Raw genomic sequence first — 13,149 nt, 5'->3', positions numbered from 1 at the left:
CCAGCAGTCCTCATTCAGCTCAAAGTGAGCGCCCAATTTGAAAGAAAGCAGATTTCTCAACTGGTTTCCCCTTTCCTATAAACATGGTTTGCACTGTTTTCCATGTGCTCCCAGATCTTTCAAGCAAGTAGCATGGTCAAGAAAGTTCTGTTTGAAAAGAAACAAACATTTACTGTCATTTCTATGCAAATGAGCTTACATTAAAGCACACTCATTCTATCTTTAAACCGATAAAATATACCCCAATAAGATGGGGCATGCAAAAATTGAGATAAAACTCGGTTTTGCTCCTCTCCACGGAAATCTTTAGTAAAAGGCGAAAGATTTGTTCGTTCTGAAGAGAAACCAGAGCATGACCAAGATTTTCATCTGAAAATATGTATTCTCCCTGCAGTTGTTGTCCCCAGATGAGAGTTCCCTTGTGCTGCCTCAGTTGAATCTCCTTTACTTGACAGAGATGTGCCTGAGCAGCGGCCCTCCCCAGCCCTATCCCAAATCATACTTATTTTGCATAGGAGATACCATGGTCTTGAAGATTGTTCTCCCAGGGTGAGGTTCATTCATTGCATTCTGGGTATGCTGACCCCTGTGATTTCCCCAAATGTGGGAAACTCGACTGCATTATTTGTGGTAGTGGGGGACTGTGTTTGTGCTTTCCTCTGGTCAGCTCTGGTAAAAGTCAGATTTCTTTCTCTCAGATCTTCCTCTAGCCTTGTTCTTCTTTCGAGAGTTCCCTTGTGCTGCCTCAGTTGGATCTCCTTCACTTCACAGGGGGGAACCCGAGCAGCGACCCTCCCAGCTCTAGCCCAACTCCTACTTACCTGCCAGGTGAGATACTATGATCATGAAGGTGCTTTTCCCAGGGCAAGGCTCACCCATTGCACTCTGGGTGTGCTGCTCCTGTGATTTCCCCAAATGTGGGACACTTGACTGCATAATTTGTGTTTCCCCTGGTCGGGTCTCGTATAATTCAGATCTCTTTGTCTTAGGTCTCTCTCCAGCCTAGTTTGCTGTCTGTTTCCACTTCTCTTTTCTTGAGCCGCTCCCTTCTATACCCTTGCGCACTATCCTGACTTCTCCCGTCTGTTTACTTCGTGCCTTCCAACGCACAATGCGAACTACAGGTAGTGCTGCAGGGCTCACACCCTTTTACTTGCCTTACAGAGCAGCTCTGGAGCAGTTACAGTGCCCAGCTGCTGCAAGAAATTAGCTTGAATGCTTCAGGGGCTGGGGCATAGCCAACATGAGCCCCACACCGAAGGAGGGTGGAGGTGTTTAATGCGAACTAGGGGTCATCCAAGCACCGCAAAAGGCCACCATGCCCTGCACGCCCCTTTTCTCTTTTCATATGCAGATGAGGGTTGATGCCTACGTTGACCCACTGCTTGGATGACATCACCATATGCAAATCCATCTGCTGCAGGCCTTCCCCAAGGAATGCTTGCACTAGTTGTTGCATTTGGTTTGTTGTTTGGGGGTGCTTCAGTATTAGGCAGCCTTCTGCCCTCCCATGTTCATCTGAAAATATGTGTTCTCCCTGCAGTTGTTGTCCCCAGATGAGAGTTCCCTTGTGCTGCCTCAGTTGAATCTCCTTTACTTGACAGAGATGTGCCTGAGCAGCGGCCCTCCCCAGCCCTATCCCAAATCATACTTATTTTGCATAGGAGATACCATGGTCATGAAGATTGTTCTCCCAGGGTGAGGTTCATTCATTGCATTCTGGGTATGCTGATCCCTGTGATTTCCCCAAATGTGGGAAACTCGACTGCATTATTTGTGGTAGTGGGGGACTGTGTTTGTGTTTTCCTCTGGTCAGCTCTGGTAAAAGTCAGATTTCTTTGTCTCAGATCTTCCTCTAGCCTTGTTCTTCTTTCGAGAGTTCCCTTGTGCTGCCTCAGTTGGATCTCCTTCACTTGATAGGGGGGTGCCCGAGCAGCGTCCCTCCAAAGCTCTAGCCCAACTCCTACTTACCTGCCAGGTGAGATACTATGATCATGAAGGTGCTTCTCCCAGGGCAAGGCTCACCCATTGCACTCTGGGTGTGCTGCCCCTGCGATTTCCCCAAATGTGGGAAACTTGACTGCATAATTTGTGTTTCCCCAGGTTGGCTCTCGTATAATTCAGATCTCTTTGTCTCAGGTCTCTCTCCAGCCTAGTTTGCTGTCTGTTTCCACTTCTTTTTTCTTGAGCCCCTCCCTTTTATACCCTTGTGCACTATCCGGACTTCTCCTCCTGTCTGCTTACTTTGTGCCTTCCAATGCACAATGCAAACTACAGGTAGTGCTGCAGGGCCCACACCCTTTTACTTGCCTTACAGAGCAGCTCTGGAGCTGTTACAGTGCCCAGCTGCTGCAAGAAATCAGCTTGAATGCTTCAGGGGCTGGGGCATAGCCAACATGAGCCCCACACCGAAGGAGGGTGGAGGTGTTTAATGCGAACTAGGGGTCATCCAAGCGCCGCAAAAGGCCGCCATGCCCTGCACGCCCCTTTTCTCTTTTCATATGCAGACGAGGGTTGAAGCCAACTTTGACCCACTGCTTGGATGACATCACCATATGCAAATCCATCTGCTGCAGGCCTTCCCGCAGGAATGCTTGCACTAGTTGTTGCATTTGGTTTGTTGTTTGGGGGTGCTTCAGTATTAGGCAGCCTTCTGCCCTCCCATGTTCATCTGAAAATATGTGTTCTCCCTGCAGTTGTTGTCCCCAGATGAGAGTTCCCTTGTGCTGCCTCAGTTGAATCTCCTTTACTTGACAGAGATGTGCCTGAGCAGCGGCCCTCCACAGCCCTATCCCAAATCATATTTATTTTGCATAGGAGATACCATGGTCATGAAGATTGTTCTACCAGGGTGAGGTTCATTCATTGCATTCTGGGTATGCTGACCCCTGTGATTTCCCCAAATGTGGGAATCTCGACTGCATTATTTGTGGTAAAGGGGGACTGTGTTTGTGCTTTCCTCTGGTCAGCTCTGGTAAAAGTCAGATTTCTTTGTCTCAGATCTTCCTCTAGCCTTGTTCTTCTTTCGAGAGTTCCCTTGTGCTGCCTCAGTTGGATCTCCTTCACTTGACAGGGGGGTACCTGAGCAGCGACCCTCCCCAGCTCTAGCCCAACTCCTACTTACCTGCCAGTTGAGATACTATGATCATGAAGGTGCTTCTCCCAGGGCAAGGCTCACCCATTGCACTCTGGGTGTGCTGCTCCTGCGATTTCCCCAAATGTGGGAAACTTGACTGCATAATTTGTGTTTCCCCTGGTCGGCTCTCGTATAATTCAGATCTCTTTGTCTCAGGTCTCTCTCCAGCCTAGTTTGCTGTCTGTTTCCACTTCTCTTTTCTTGAGCCGCTCCCTTCTATGCCCTTGCGCACTATCCTGACTTCTCCCGTCTGCTTACTTTGTGCCTTCCAATGCACAATGCAAACTACGGGTAGTGCTGCAGGGCCCACACCCTTTTACTTGCCGTACAGAGCAGCTCTGGAGCTGTTACAGTGCCCAGCTACTGCAAGAAATCAGCTTGAATGCTTCAGGGGCTGGGGCATAGCCAACATGATCCCCACACCGAAGGAGGGTGGAGGTGTTTAATGCGAACTTGGGGTCATCCAAGCGCCGCAAAAGGCCGCCATGCCCTGCACGCCCCTTTTCTCTTTTCATATGCAGACGAGGGTTGAAGCCAACTTTGACCCACTGCTTGGATGACATCACCATATGCAAATCCATCTGCTGCAGGCCTTCCCCCAGGAATGCTTGCACTAGTTGTTGCATTTGGTTTGTTGTTTGGGGGTGCTTCAGTATTAGGCAGCCTTCTGCCCTCCCATGTTCATCTGAAAATATGTGTTCTCCCTGCAGTTGTTGTCCCCAGATGAGAGTTCCCTTGTGCTGCCTCAGTTGAATCTCCTTTACTTGACAGAGATTTGCCTGAGCAACGGTCCTCCCCAGCCCTATCCCAAATCATACTTATTTTGCATAGGCGATACCATGGTCATGAAGATTGTTCTCCCAGGGTGAGGTTCATTCATTGCATTCTGGGTATGCTGACCCCTGTGATTTCCCCAAATGTGGGAAACTCAACTGCATTATTTGTGGTAGTGGGGGACTGTGTTTGTGCTTTCCTCTGGTCAGCTCTGGTAAAAGTCAGATTTCTTTGTCTCAGATCTTCCTCTAGCCTTGTTCTTCTTTCGAGAGTTCCCTTGTGCTGCTTCAGTTGGATCTCCTTCACTTGACAGGGGGGTACCCAAGCAGTGACCCTCCCCAGCTCTAGCCTAACTCCTACTTACCTGCCAGTTGAGATACTATGATCATGAAGGTGCTTCTCCCAGGGCAAGGCTCACCCATTGCACTCTGGGTGTGCTGCTCCTGCGATTTCCCCAAATGTGGGAAACTTGACTGCATAATTTGTGTTTCCCCTGGTCGGCTCTCGTATAATTCAGATCTCTTTGTCTCAGGTCTCTCTCCAGCCTAGTTTGCTGTCTGTTTCCACATCTTTTTTCTTGAGCCCCTCCCTTTTATACCCTTGTGCACTCTCCTGACTTCTCCTCCTGTCTGCTTACTTTGTGCCTACCAATGCACAATGCAAACTACAGGTAGTGCTGCAGGCCCACACCCTTTTACTTGCCGTACAGAGCAGCTCTGGAGCTTTTTACAGTGCCCAGCTGCTGCAAGAAATCAGCTTGAATGCTTCAGGGGCTGGGGCATAGCCAACATGAGCCCCACACCGAAGGAGGGTGGAGGTGTTTAATGCGAACTAGGGGTCATCCAAGCGCCGCAAAAGGCCGCCATGCCCTGCACGCCCCTTTTCTCTTTTCATATGAAGATGAGGGTTGAAGCCAACTTTGACCCACTGCTTAGATGACATCACCATATGCAAATCCATCTGCTGCAGGCCTTCCCCCAGGAATGCTTGCACTAGTTGTTGCATTTGGTTTGTTGTTTGGGGGTGCTTCAGTATTAGGCAGCCTTCTGCCCTCCCATGTTCATCTGAAAATATGTGTTCTCCCTGCAGTTGTTATCCCCAGATGAGAGTTCCCTTGTGCTGCCTCAGTTGAATCTCCTTTACTTGACAGAGATGTGCCTGAGCAGCGGCCCTCCCCAGCCCTATCCCAAATCATACTTATTTTGCATAGGAGATACCATGGTCATGAAGATTGTTCTCCCAGGGTGAGGTTCATTCATTGCATTCTGGGTATGCTGACCCCTGTGATTTCCCCAAATGTGGGAAACTCAACTGCATTATTTGTGGTAGTGGGGGACTGTGTTTGTGCTTTCCTCTGGTCAGCTCTGGTAAAAGTCAGATTTCTTTGTCTCAGATCTTCCTCTAGCTTTGTTCTTCTTTCGAGAGTTCCCTTGTGCTGCCTCAGTTGGATCTCCTTCACTTGACAGGGGGGTACCCGAGCAGCGACCCTCCCCAGCTCTAGCCCAACTCCTACTTACCTGCCAGGTGAGATACTATGATCATGAAGGTGCTTCTCCCAGGGCAAGGCTCACCCATTGCACTCTGGGTGTGCTGCTCCTGCGATTTCCCCAAATGTGGGAAACTTGACTGCATAATTTGTGTTTCCCCTGGTCGGCTGTCGTATAATTCAGATCTCTTTGTCTCAGGTCTCTCTCCAGCCTAGTTTGCTGTCTGTTTCCACTTCTCTTTTCTTGAGCCGCTCCCTTCTATGCCCTTGCGCACTATCCTGACTTCTCCCGTCTGCTTACTTTGTGCCTTCCAATGCACAATGCAAACTACAGGTAGTGCTGCAGGGCCCACACCCTTTTACTTGCCGTACAGAGCAGCTCTGGAGCTGTTACAGTGCCCAGCTACTGCAAGAAATCAGCTTGAATGCTTCAGGGGCTGGGGCATAGCCAACATGAGCCCCACACCGAAGGAGGGTGGAGGTGTTTAATGCGAACTAGGGGTCATCCAAGCGCCGCAAAAGGCCGCCATGCCCTGCACGCCCCTTTTCTCTTTTCATATGCAGACGAGGGTTGAAGCCAACTTTGACCCACTGCTTGGATGACATCACCATATGCAAATCCATCTGCTGCAGGCCTTCCCCCAGGAATGCTTGCACTAGTTGTTGCATTTGGTTTGTTGTTTGGGGGTGCTTCAGTATTAGGCAGCCTTCTGCCCTCCCATGTTCATCTGAAAATCTGTGTTCTCCCTGCAGTTGTTGTCCCCAGATGAGAGTTCCCTTGTGCTGCCTCAGTTGAATCTCCTTTACTTGACAGAGATTTGCCTGAGCAACGGTCCTCCCCAGCCCTATCCCAAATCATACTTATTTTGCATAGGCGATACCATGGTCATGAAGATTGTTCTCCCAGGGTGAGGTTCATTCATTGCATTCTGGGTATGCTGACCCCTGTGATTTCCCCAAATGTGGGAAACTCAACTGCATTATTTGTGGTAGTGGGGGACTGTGTTTGTGCTTTCCTCTGGTCAGCTCTGGTAAAAGTCAGATTTCTTTGTCTCAGATCTTCCTCTAGCCTTGTTCTTCTTTCGAGAGTTCCCTTGTGCTGCTTCAGTTGGATCTCCTTCACTTGACAGGGGGGTACCCAAGCAGTGACCCTCCCCAGCTCTAGCCTAACTCCTACTTACCTGCCAGGTGAGATACTATGATCATGAAGGTGCTTCTCCCAGGGCAAGGCTCACCCATTGCACTCTGGGTGTGCTGCTCCTGCGATTTCCCCAAATGTGGGAAACTTGACTGCATAATTTGTGTTTCCCCTGGTCGGCTCTCGTATAATTCAGATCTCTTTGTCTCAGGTCTCTCTCCAGCCTAGTTTGCTGTCTGTTTCCACATCTTTTTTCTTGAGCCCCTCCCTTTTATACCCTTGTGCACTATCCTGACTTCTCCTCCTGTCTGCTTACTTTGTGCCTACCAATGCACAATGCAAACTACAGGTAGTGCTGCAGGCCCACACCCTTTTACTTGCCGTACAGAGCAGCTCTGGAGCTTTTTACAGTGCCCAGCTGCTGCAAGAAATCAGCTTGAATGCTTCAGGGGCTGGGGCATAGCCAACATGAGCCCCACACCGAAGGAGGGTGGAGGTGTTTAATGCGAACTAGGGGTCATCCAAGCGCCGCAAAAGGCCGCCATGCCCTGCACGCCCCTTTTCTCTTTTCATATGAAGATGAGGGTTGAAGCCAACTTTGACCCACTGCTTAGATGACATCACCATATGCAAATCCATCTGCTGCAGGCCTTCCCCCAGGAATGCTTGCACTAGTTGTTGCATTTGGTTTGTTGTTTGGGGGTGCTTCAGTATTAGGCAGCCTTCTGCCCTCCCATGTTCATCTGAAAATATGTGTTCTCCCTGCAGTTGTTATCCCCAGATGAGAGTTCCCTTGTGCTGCCTCAGTTGAATCTCCTTTACTTGACAGAGATGTGCCTGAGCAGCGGCCCTCCCCAGCCCTATCCCAAATCATACTTATTTTGCATAGGAGATACCATGGTCATGAAGATTGTTCTCCCAGGGTGAGGTTCATTCATTGCATTCTGGGTATGCTGACCCCTGTGATTTCCCCAAATGTGGGAAACTCAACTGCATTATTTGTGGTAGTGGGGGACTGTGTTTGTGCTTTCCTCTGGTCAGCTCTGGTAAAAGTCAGATTTCTTTGTCTCAGATCTTCCTCTAGCTTTGTTCTTCTTTCGAGAGTTCCCTTGTGCTGCCTCAGTTGGATCTCCTTCACTTGACAGGGGGGTACCCGAGCAGCGACCCTCCCCAGCTCTAGCCCAACTCCTACTTACCTGCCAGGTGAGACACTATGATCATGAAGGTGCTTCTCCCAGGGCAAGGCTCACCCATTGCACTCTGGGTGTGCTGCTCCTGCGATTTCCCCAAATGTGGGAAACTTGACTGCATAATTTGTGTTTCCCCTGGTCGGCTGTCGTATAATTCAGATCTCTTTGTCTCAGGTCTCTCTCCAGCCTAGTTTGCTGTCTGTTTCCACTTCTCTTTTCTTGAGCCGCTCCCTTCTATGCCCTTGCGCACTATCCTGACTTCTCCCGTCTGCTTACTTTGTGCCTTCCAATGCACAATGCAAACTACAGGTAGTGCTGCAGGGCCCACACCCTTTTACTTGCCGTACAGAGCAGCTCTGGAGCTGTTACAGTGCCCAGCTACTGCAAGAAATCAGCTTGAATGCTTCAGGGGCTGGGGCATAGCCAACATGAGCCCCACACCGAAGGAGGGTGGAGGTGTTTAATGCGAACTAGGGGTCATCCAAGCACCGCAAAAGGCCGCCATGCCCTGCACGCCCCTTTTCTCTTTTCATATGCAGACGAGGGTTGAAGCCAACTTTGACCCACTGCTTGGATGACATCACCATATGCAAATCCATCTGCTGCAGGCCTTCCCCCAGGAATGCTTGCACTAGTTGTTGCATTTGGTTTGTTGTTTGGGGGTGCTTCAGTATTAGGCAGCCTTCTGCCCTCCCATGTTCATCTGAAAATCTGTGTTCTCCCTGCAGTTGTTGTCCCCAGATGAGAGTTCCCTTGTGCTGCCTCAGTTGAATCTCCTTTACTTGACAGAGATGTGCCTGAGCAGCGGCCCTCCCCAGCCCTATTCCAAATCATACTTATTTTGCATAGGAGATACCATGGTCATGAAGATTGTTCTCCCAGGGTGTGGTTCATTCATTGCATTCTGGGTATGCTGACCCCTGTGATTTCCCCAAATGTGGGAAACTCAACTGCATTATTTGTGGTAGTGGGGGACTGTGTTTGTGCTTTCCTCTAGTCAGCTCTGGTAAAAGTCAGATTTCTTTGTCTCAGATCTTCCTCTAGCCTTGTTCTTCTTTCGAGAGTTCCCTTGTGCTGCCTCAGTTGGATCTCCTTCACTTGACAGGGGGGTACCCGAGCAGCGACCCTCCCCAGCTCTAGCCCAACTCCTACTTACCTGCCAGGTGAGATACTATGATCATGAAGGTGCTTCTCCCAGGGCAAGGCTCACCCATTGCACTCTGGGTGTGCTGCTCCTGCGATTTCCCCAAATGTGGGAAACTTGACTGCATAATTTGTGTTTCCCCTGGTCGGCTCTCGTATAATTCAGATCTCTTTGTCTCAGGTCTCTCTCCAGCCTAGTTTGCTGTCTGTTTCCACTTCTCTTTTCTTGAGCCGCTCCCTTCTATGCCCTTGCGCACTATCCTGACTTCTCCCGTCTGCTTACTTTGTGCCTTCCAACGCACAATGCGAACTACAGGTAGTGCTGCAGGGCCCACACCCTATTACTTGCCTTACAGAGCAGCTCTGGAGCTGTTACAGTGCCCAGCTGCTGCAAGAAATCAGCTTGAATGCTTCAGGGGCTGGGGCATTGCCAACATGAGCCCCACACCGAAGGAGGGTGGAGGTGTTTAATGCAAACTAGGGGTCAGCCAAGCGCCGCAAAAGGCCGCCATGCCCTGCACGCCCTTTTTCTCTTTTCATATGCAGACGAGGGTTGAAGCCAACTTTGACTCACTGCTTGGACGACATCACCATATGCAAATCCATCTGCGGCAGGCCTTCCCCCAGGAATGCTTGCACTAGTTGTTGCATTTGGTTTGTTGTTTGGGGGTGCTTCAGTATTAGGCAGCCTTCTGCCCTCCCATGTTCATCTGAAAATATGTGTTCTCCCTGCAGTTGTTGTCCCCAGATGAGAGTTCCCTTGTGCTGCCTCAGTTGAATCTCCTTTACTTGACAGAGATGTGCCTGAGCAGCGGCCCTCCCCAGCCCTATCCCAAATCATACTTATTTTGCATAGGAGATACCATGGTCATGAAGATTATTCTCCCAGGGTGAGGTTCATTCATTGCATTCTGGGTATGCTGACCCCTGTGATTTCCCCAAATGTGGGAAACTCGACTGCATTATTTGTGGTAGTGGGGGACTATGTTTGTGTTTTCCTCTGGTCAGCTCTGGTAAAAGTCAGATTTCTTTGTTTCAGATTATCCTCTAGCCTTGCTCTTCTTTCGAGAGTTCTCTTGTGTTGCCTCAGTTGGATCTCCTTCACTTGATAGGGGGGTACCAGAGCAGCGACCCGCCCCAGCGCTAGCCCAACTCCTACTTACCTGCCAGATGAGATACTATGATCATGAAGGTGCTTCTCCCAGGGCAAGGGTCACCCATTGCACTCTGGGTGTGCTGCTCCTGCGATTTCCCCAAATGTGGGACACTTGACTGCATAATTTGTGTTTCCCCTGGTCGGCTCTCGTATAATTCAGATCTCTTTGTCTCAGGTCTCCCTCCAGCCTAGTTTGCTGTCTGTTTCCACTTCTCTTTTCTTGAGCCGCTCCCTTCTATGCCCTTGCGCACTATCCTGACTTCTCCCGTCTGCTTACTTTGTGCCTTCCAACGCACAATGCGAACTACAGGTATTGCTGCAGGGCCCACACCCTTTTACTTGCCTTACAGAGCAGCTCTGGAGTTGTTACAGTGCCCAGCTGCTGCAAGAAATCAGCTTGAATGCTTCAGGGGCTGGGGCATAGCCAACATGAGCCCCACACCGAAGGAGGGTGGAGGTGTTTAATGCGAACTAGGGGTCATCCAAGCGCCGCAAAAGGCCGCCATGCCCTGCACGCCCCTTTTCTCTTTTCATATGCAGACGAGGGTTGAAGCCAACTTTGACCCACTGCTTGGATGACATCACCATATGCAAATCCATCTGCTGCAGGCCTTCCCCCAGGAATGCTTGCACTAGTTGTTGCATTTGGTTTGTTGTTTGGGGGTGCTTCAGTATTAGGCAGCCTTCTGCCCTCCCATGTTCATCTGAAAATATGTGTTCTCCCTGCAGTTGTTGTCCCCAGATGAGAGTTCCCTTGTGCTGCCTCAGTTGAATCTCCTTTACTTGACAGAGATGTGCCTGAGCAACGGTCCTCCCCAGCCCTATCCCAAATTATACTTATTTTGCATAGGCGATACCATGGTCATGAAGATTGTTCTCCCAGGGTGAGGTTCATTCATTGCATTCTGGGTATGCTGACCCCTGTGATTTCCCCAAATGTGGGAAACTCAACTGCATTATTTGTGGTAGTGGGGGACTGTGTTTGTGCTTTCCTCTGGTCAGCTCTGGTAAAAGTCAGATTTCTTTGTCTCAGATCTTCCTCTAGCCTTGTTCTTCTTTCGAGAGTTCCCTTGTGCTGCCTCAGTTGGATCTCCTTCACTTGACAGGGGGGTACCCAAGCAGTGACCCTCCCCAGCTCTAGCCTAACTCCTACTTACCTGCCAGGTGAGATACTATGATCATGAAGGTGCTTCTCCCAGGGCAAGGCTCACCCATTGCACTCTGGGTGTGCTGCTCCTGCGATTTCCCCAAATGTGGGAAACTTGACTGCATAATTTGTGTTTCCCCTGGTCGGCTCTCGTATAATTCAGATCTCTTTGTCTCAGGTCTCTCTCCAGCCTAGTTTGCTGTCTGTTTCCACTTCTCTTTTCTTGAGCCGCTCCCTTCTATGCCCTTGCGCACTATCCTGACTTCTCCCGTCTGCTTACTTTGTGCCTTCCAATGCACAATGCAAACTATAGGTAGTGCTGCAGGGCCCACACCCTTATACTTGCCGTACAGAGCAGCTCTGGAGCTGTTACAGTGCCCAGATACTGCAAGAAATCAGCTTGAATGCTTCAGGGGCTGGGGCATAGCCAACATGAGCCCCACACCGAAGGATGGTGGAGGTGTTTAATGCGAACTAGGGGTCATCCAAGCGCCGCAAAAGGCCGCCATGCCCTGCATACCCCTTTTCTCTTTTCATATGCAGACGAGGGTTGAAGCCAACTTTGACCCACTGCTTGGATGACATCACCATATGCAAATCCATCTGCGGCAGGCCTTCCCCCAGGAATGCTTGCACTAGTGGTTGCATTTGGTTTGTTGTTTGGGGGTGCTTCAGTATTAGGCAGCCTTCTGCCCTCCCATGTTCATCTGAAAATATGTGTTCTCCCTGCAGTTGTTGTCCCCAGATGAGAGTTCCCTTGTGCTGCCTCAGTTGAATCTCCTTTACTTGACAGAGATGTGCCTGAGCAGCGGCCCTCCCCAGCCCTATCCCAAATCATACTTATTTTGCATAGGAGATATCATGGTCATGAAGATTATTCTCCCAGGGTGAGGTTCATTCATTGCATTCTGGGTATGCTGACCCCTGTGATTTCCCCAAATGTGGGAAACTCGACTGCATTATTTGTGGTAGTGGGGGACTGTGTTTGTGTTTTTCTCTGGTCAGCTCTGGTAAAAGTCAGATTTCTTTGTTTCAGATCTTCCTCTAGCCTTGCTCTTCTTTCGAGAGTTCTCTTGTGTTGCCTCAGTTGGATCTCCTTCACTTGATAGGGGGGTACCCGAGCAGCGACCCTCCCCAGCTCTAGCCCAACTCCTACTTACCTGCCAGATGAGATACTATGATCATGAAGGTGCTTCTCCCAGGGCAAGGGTCACCCATTCCACTCTGGGTGTGCTGCTCCTGCGATTTCCCCAAATGTGGGACACTTGACTGCATAATTTGTGTTTCCCCTGGTCGGCTCTCATATAATTCAGATCTCTTTGTCTCAGGTCTCTCTCCAGCCTAGTTTGCTGTCTGTTTCCACTTCTTTTTTCTTGAGCCCCTCCCTTTTATACCCTTGTGCACTATCCTGACTTCTCCTCCTGTCTGCTTACTTTGTGCCTACCAATGCACAATGCAAACTACAGGTAGTGCTGCAGGCCCACACCCTTTTACTTGCCGTACAGAGCAGCTCTGGAGCTTTTTACAGTGCCCAGCTGCTGCAAGAAATCAGCTTGAATGCTTCAGGGGCTGGGGCATAGCCAACATGAGCCCCACACCGAAGGAGGGTGGAGGTGTTTAATGCGAACTAGGGGTCATCCAAGCGCCGCAAAAGGCCGCCATGCCCTGCACGCCCCTTTTCTCTTTTCATATGCAGATGAGGGTTGAAGCCAACTTTGACCCACTGCTTAGATGACATCACCATATGCAAATCCATCTGCTGCAGGCCTTCCCCCAGGAATGCTTGCACTAGTTGTTGCATTTGGTTTGTTGTTTGGGGGTGCTTCAGTATTAGGCAGCCTTCTGCCCTCCCATGTTCATCTGAAAATATGTGTTCTCCCTGCAGTTGTTGTCCCCAGATGAGAGTTCCCTTGTGCTGCCTCAGTTGAATCTCCTTTACTTGACAGAGATGTGCCTGAGCAGCGGCCCTCCCCAGCCCT

The 13,149-nt window shown here is 50.0% G+C and overlaps 21 non-coding genes and 2 pseudogenes across 21 annotated transcripts; 22 read left to right on the top strand and 1 right to left on the bottom strand.

Moving 5' to 3' along the window:
* Window positions 1-238: 238 nt before the first annotated feature.
* Window positions 239-354, bottom strand: LOC134967819 (U5 spliceosomal RNA). The gene has a single exon (XR_010189175.1). It is a non-coding gene; the product is annotated as a U5 spliceosomal RNA (small nuclear RNA).
* Window positions 355-498: 144 nt separating this feature from the next.
* Window positions 499-662, top strand: LOC134967393 (U1 spliceosomal RNA). Its single transcript, XR_010188880.1, has one exon. It is a non-coding gene; the product is annotated as a U1 spliceosomal RNA (small nuclear RNA).
* Window positions 663-813: 151 nt separating this feature from the next.
* LOC134967737 (U1 spliceosomal RNA) lies at window positions 814-976 on the top strand. Its single transcript, XR_010189130.1, has one exon. It is a non-coding gene; the product is annotated as a U1 spliceosomal RNA (small nuclear RNA).
* Window positions 977-1,647: 671 nt separating this feature from the next.
* On the top strand, window positions 1,648-1,811 carry LOC134967410 (U1 spliceosomal RNA). Its single transcript, XR_010188894.1, has one exon. It is a non-coding gene; the product is annotated as a U1 spliceosomal RNA (small nuclear RNA).
* A 152-nt stretch (window positions 1,812-1,963) lies between these two features.
* LOC134967548 (U1 spliceosomal RNA) lies at window positions 1,964-2,115 on the top strand (annotated as a pseudogene).
* A 685-nt stretch (window positions 2,116-2,800) lies between these two features.
* Window positions 2,801-2,964, top strand: LOC134967529 (U1 spliceosomal RNA). The gene has a single exon (XR_010188992.1). It is a non-coding gene; the product is annotated as a U1 spliceosomal RNA (small nuclear RNA).
* Window positions 2,965-3,116: 152 nt separating this feature from the next.
* Window positions 3,117-3,279, top strand: LOC134967684 (U1 spliceosomal RNA). The gene has a single exon (XR_010189099.1). It is a non-coding gene; the product is annotated as a U1 spliceosomal RNA (small nuclear RNA).
* Window positions 3,280-3,950: 671 nt separating this feature from the next.
* LOC134967384 (U1 spliceosomal RNA) lies at window positions 3,951-4,114 on the top strand. The gene has a single exon (XR_010188872.1). It is a non-coding gene; the product is annotated as a U1 spliceosomal RNA (small nuclear RNA).
* Window positions 4,115-4,266: 152 nt separating this feature from the next.
* On the top strand, window positions 4,267-4,429 carry LOC134967683 (U1 spliceosomal RNA). The gene has a single exon (XR_010189098.1). It is a non-coding gene; the product is annotated as a U1 spliceosomal RNA (small nuclear RNA).
* Window positions 4,430-5,103: 674 nt separating this feature from the next.
* Window positions 5,104-5,267, top strand: LOC134967306 (U1 spliceosomal RNA). Its single transcript, XR_010188809.1, has one exon. It is a non-coding gene; the product is annotated as a U1 spliceosomal RNA (small nuclear RNA).
* Window positions 5,268-5,419: 152 nt separating this feature from the next.
* On the top strand, window positions 5,420-5,582 carry LOC134967619 (U1 spliceosomal RNA). Its single transcript, XR_010189064.1, has one exon. It is a non-coding gene; the product is annotated as a U1 spliceosomal RNA (small nuclear RNA).
* A 671-nt stretch (window positions 5,583-6,253) lies between these two features.
* On the top strand, window positions 6,254-6,417 carry LOC134967382 (U1 spliceosomal RNA). Its single transcript, XR_010188871.1, has one exon. It is a non-coding gene; the product is annotated as a U1 spliceosomal RNA (small nuclear RNA).
* A 152-nt stretch (window positions 6,418-6,569) lies between these two features.
* Window positions 6,570-6,732, top strand: LOC134967595 (U1 spliceosomal RNA). Its single transcript, XR_010189044.1, has one exon. It is a non-coding gene; the product is annotated as a U1 spliceosomal RNA (small nuclear RNA).
* A 674-nt stretch (window positions 6,733-7,406) lies between these two features.
* LOC134967305 (U1 spliceosomal RNA) lies at window positions 7,407-7,570 on the top strand. The gene has a single exon (XR_010188808.1). It is a non-coding gene; the product is annotated as a U1 spliceosomal RNA (small nuclear RNA).
* Window positions 7,571-7,722: 152 nt separating this feature from the next.
* On the top strand, window positions 7,723-7,885 carry LOC134967635 (U1 spliceosomal RNA). The gene has a single exon (XR_010189077.1). It is a non-coding gene; the product is annotated as a U1 spliceosomal RNA (small nuclear RNA).
* A 671-nt stretch (window positions 7,886-8,556) lies between these two features.
* LOC134967312 (U1 spliceosomal RNA) lies at window positions 8,557-8,720 on the top strand. The gene has a single exon (XR_010188813.1). It is a non-coding gene; the product is annotated as a U1 spliceosomal RNA (small nuclear RNA).
* A 152-nt stretch (window positions 8,721-8,872) lies between these two features.
* LOC134967594 (U1 spliceosomal RNA) lies at window positions 8,873-9,035 on the top strand. The gene has a single exon (XR_010189043.1). It is a non-coding gene; the product is annotated as a U1 spliceosomal RNA (small nuclear RNA).
* Window positions 9,036-9,706: 671 nt separating this feature from the next.
* LOC134967430 (U1 spliceosomal RNA) lies at window positions 9,707-9,870 on the top strand. Its single transcript, XR_010188911.1, has one exon. It is a non-coding gene; the product is annotated as a U1 spliceosomal RNA (small nuclear RNA).
* A 152-nt stretch (window positions 9,871-10,022) lies between these two features.
* On the top strand, window positions 10,023-10,185 carry LOC134967748 (U1 spliceosomal RNA). The gene has a single exon (XR_010189139.1). It is a non-coding gene; the product is annotated as a U1 spliceosomal RNA (small nuclear RNA).
* A 671-nt stretch (window positions 10,186-10,856) lies between these two features.
* Window positions 10,857-11,020, top strand: LOC134967381 (U1 spliceosomal RNA). Its single transcript, XR_010188870.1, has one exon. It is a non-coding gene; the product is annotated as a U1 spliceosomal RNA (small nuclear RNA).
* A 152-nt stretch (window positions 11,021-11,172) lies between these two features.
* Window positions 11,173-11,335, top strand: LOC134967593 (U1 spliceosomal RNA). The gene has a single exon (XR_010189042.1). It is a non-coding gene; the product is annotated as a U1 spliceosomal RNA (small nuclear RNA).
* Window positions 11,336-12,006: 671 nt separating this feature from the next.
* Window positions 12,007-12,170, top strand: LOC134967452 (U1 spliceosomal RNA). Its single transcript, XR_010188929.1, has one exon. It is a non-coding gene; the product is annotated as a U1 spliceosomal RNA (small nuclear RNA).
* A 152-nt stretch (window positions 12,171-12,322) lies between these two features.
* Window positions 12,323-12,464, top strand: LOC134967785 (U1 spliceosomal RNA; annotated as a pseudogene).
* The last annotated feature ends 685 nt before the right edge of the window (window positions 12,465-13,149 follow it).

Source organism: Pseudophryne corroboree, chromosome 10 (assembly GCF_028390025.1).
Source record: "Pseudophryne corroboree isolate aPseCor3 chromosome 10, aPseCor3.hap2, whole genome shotgun sequence".
In the NCBI taxonomy this organism is placed as follows: domain Eukaryota; kingdom Metazoa; phylum Chordata; class Amphibia; order Anura; family Myobatrachidae; genus Pseudophryne; species Pseudophryne corroboree.
This window is presented reverse-complemented; position numbering and strand designations above follow the sequence as displayed.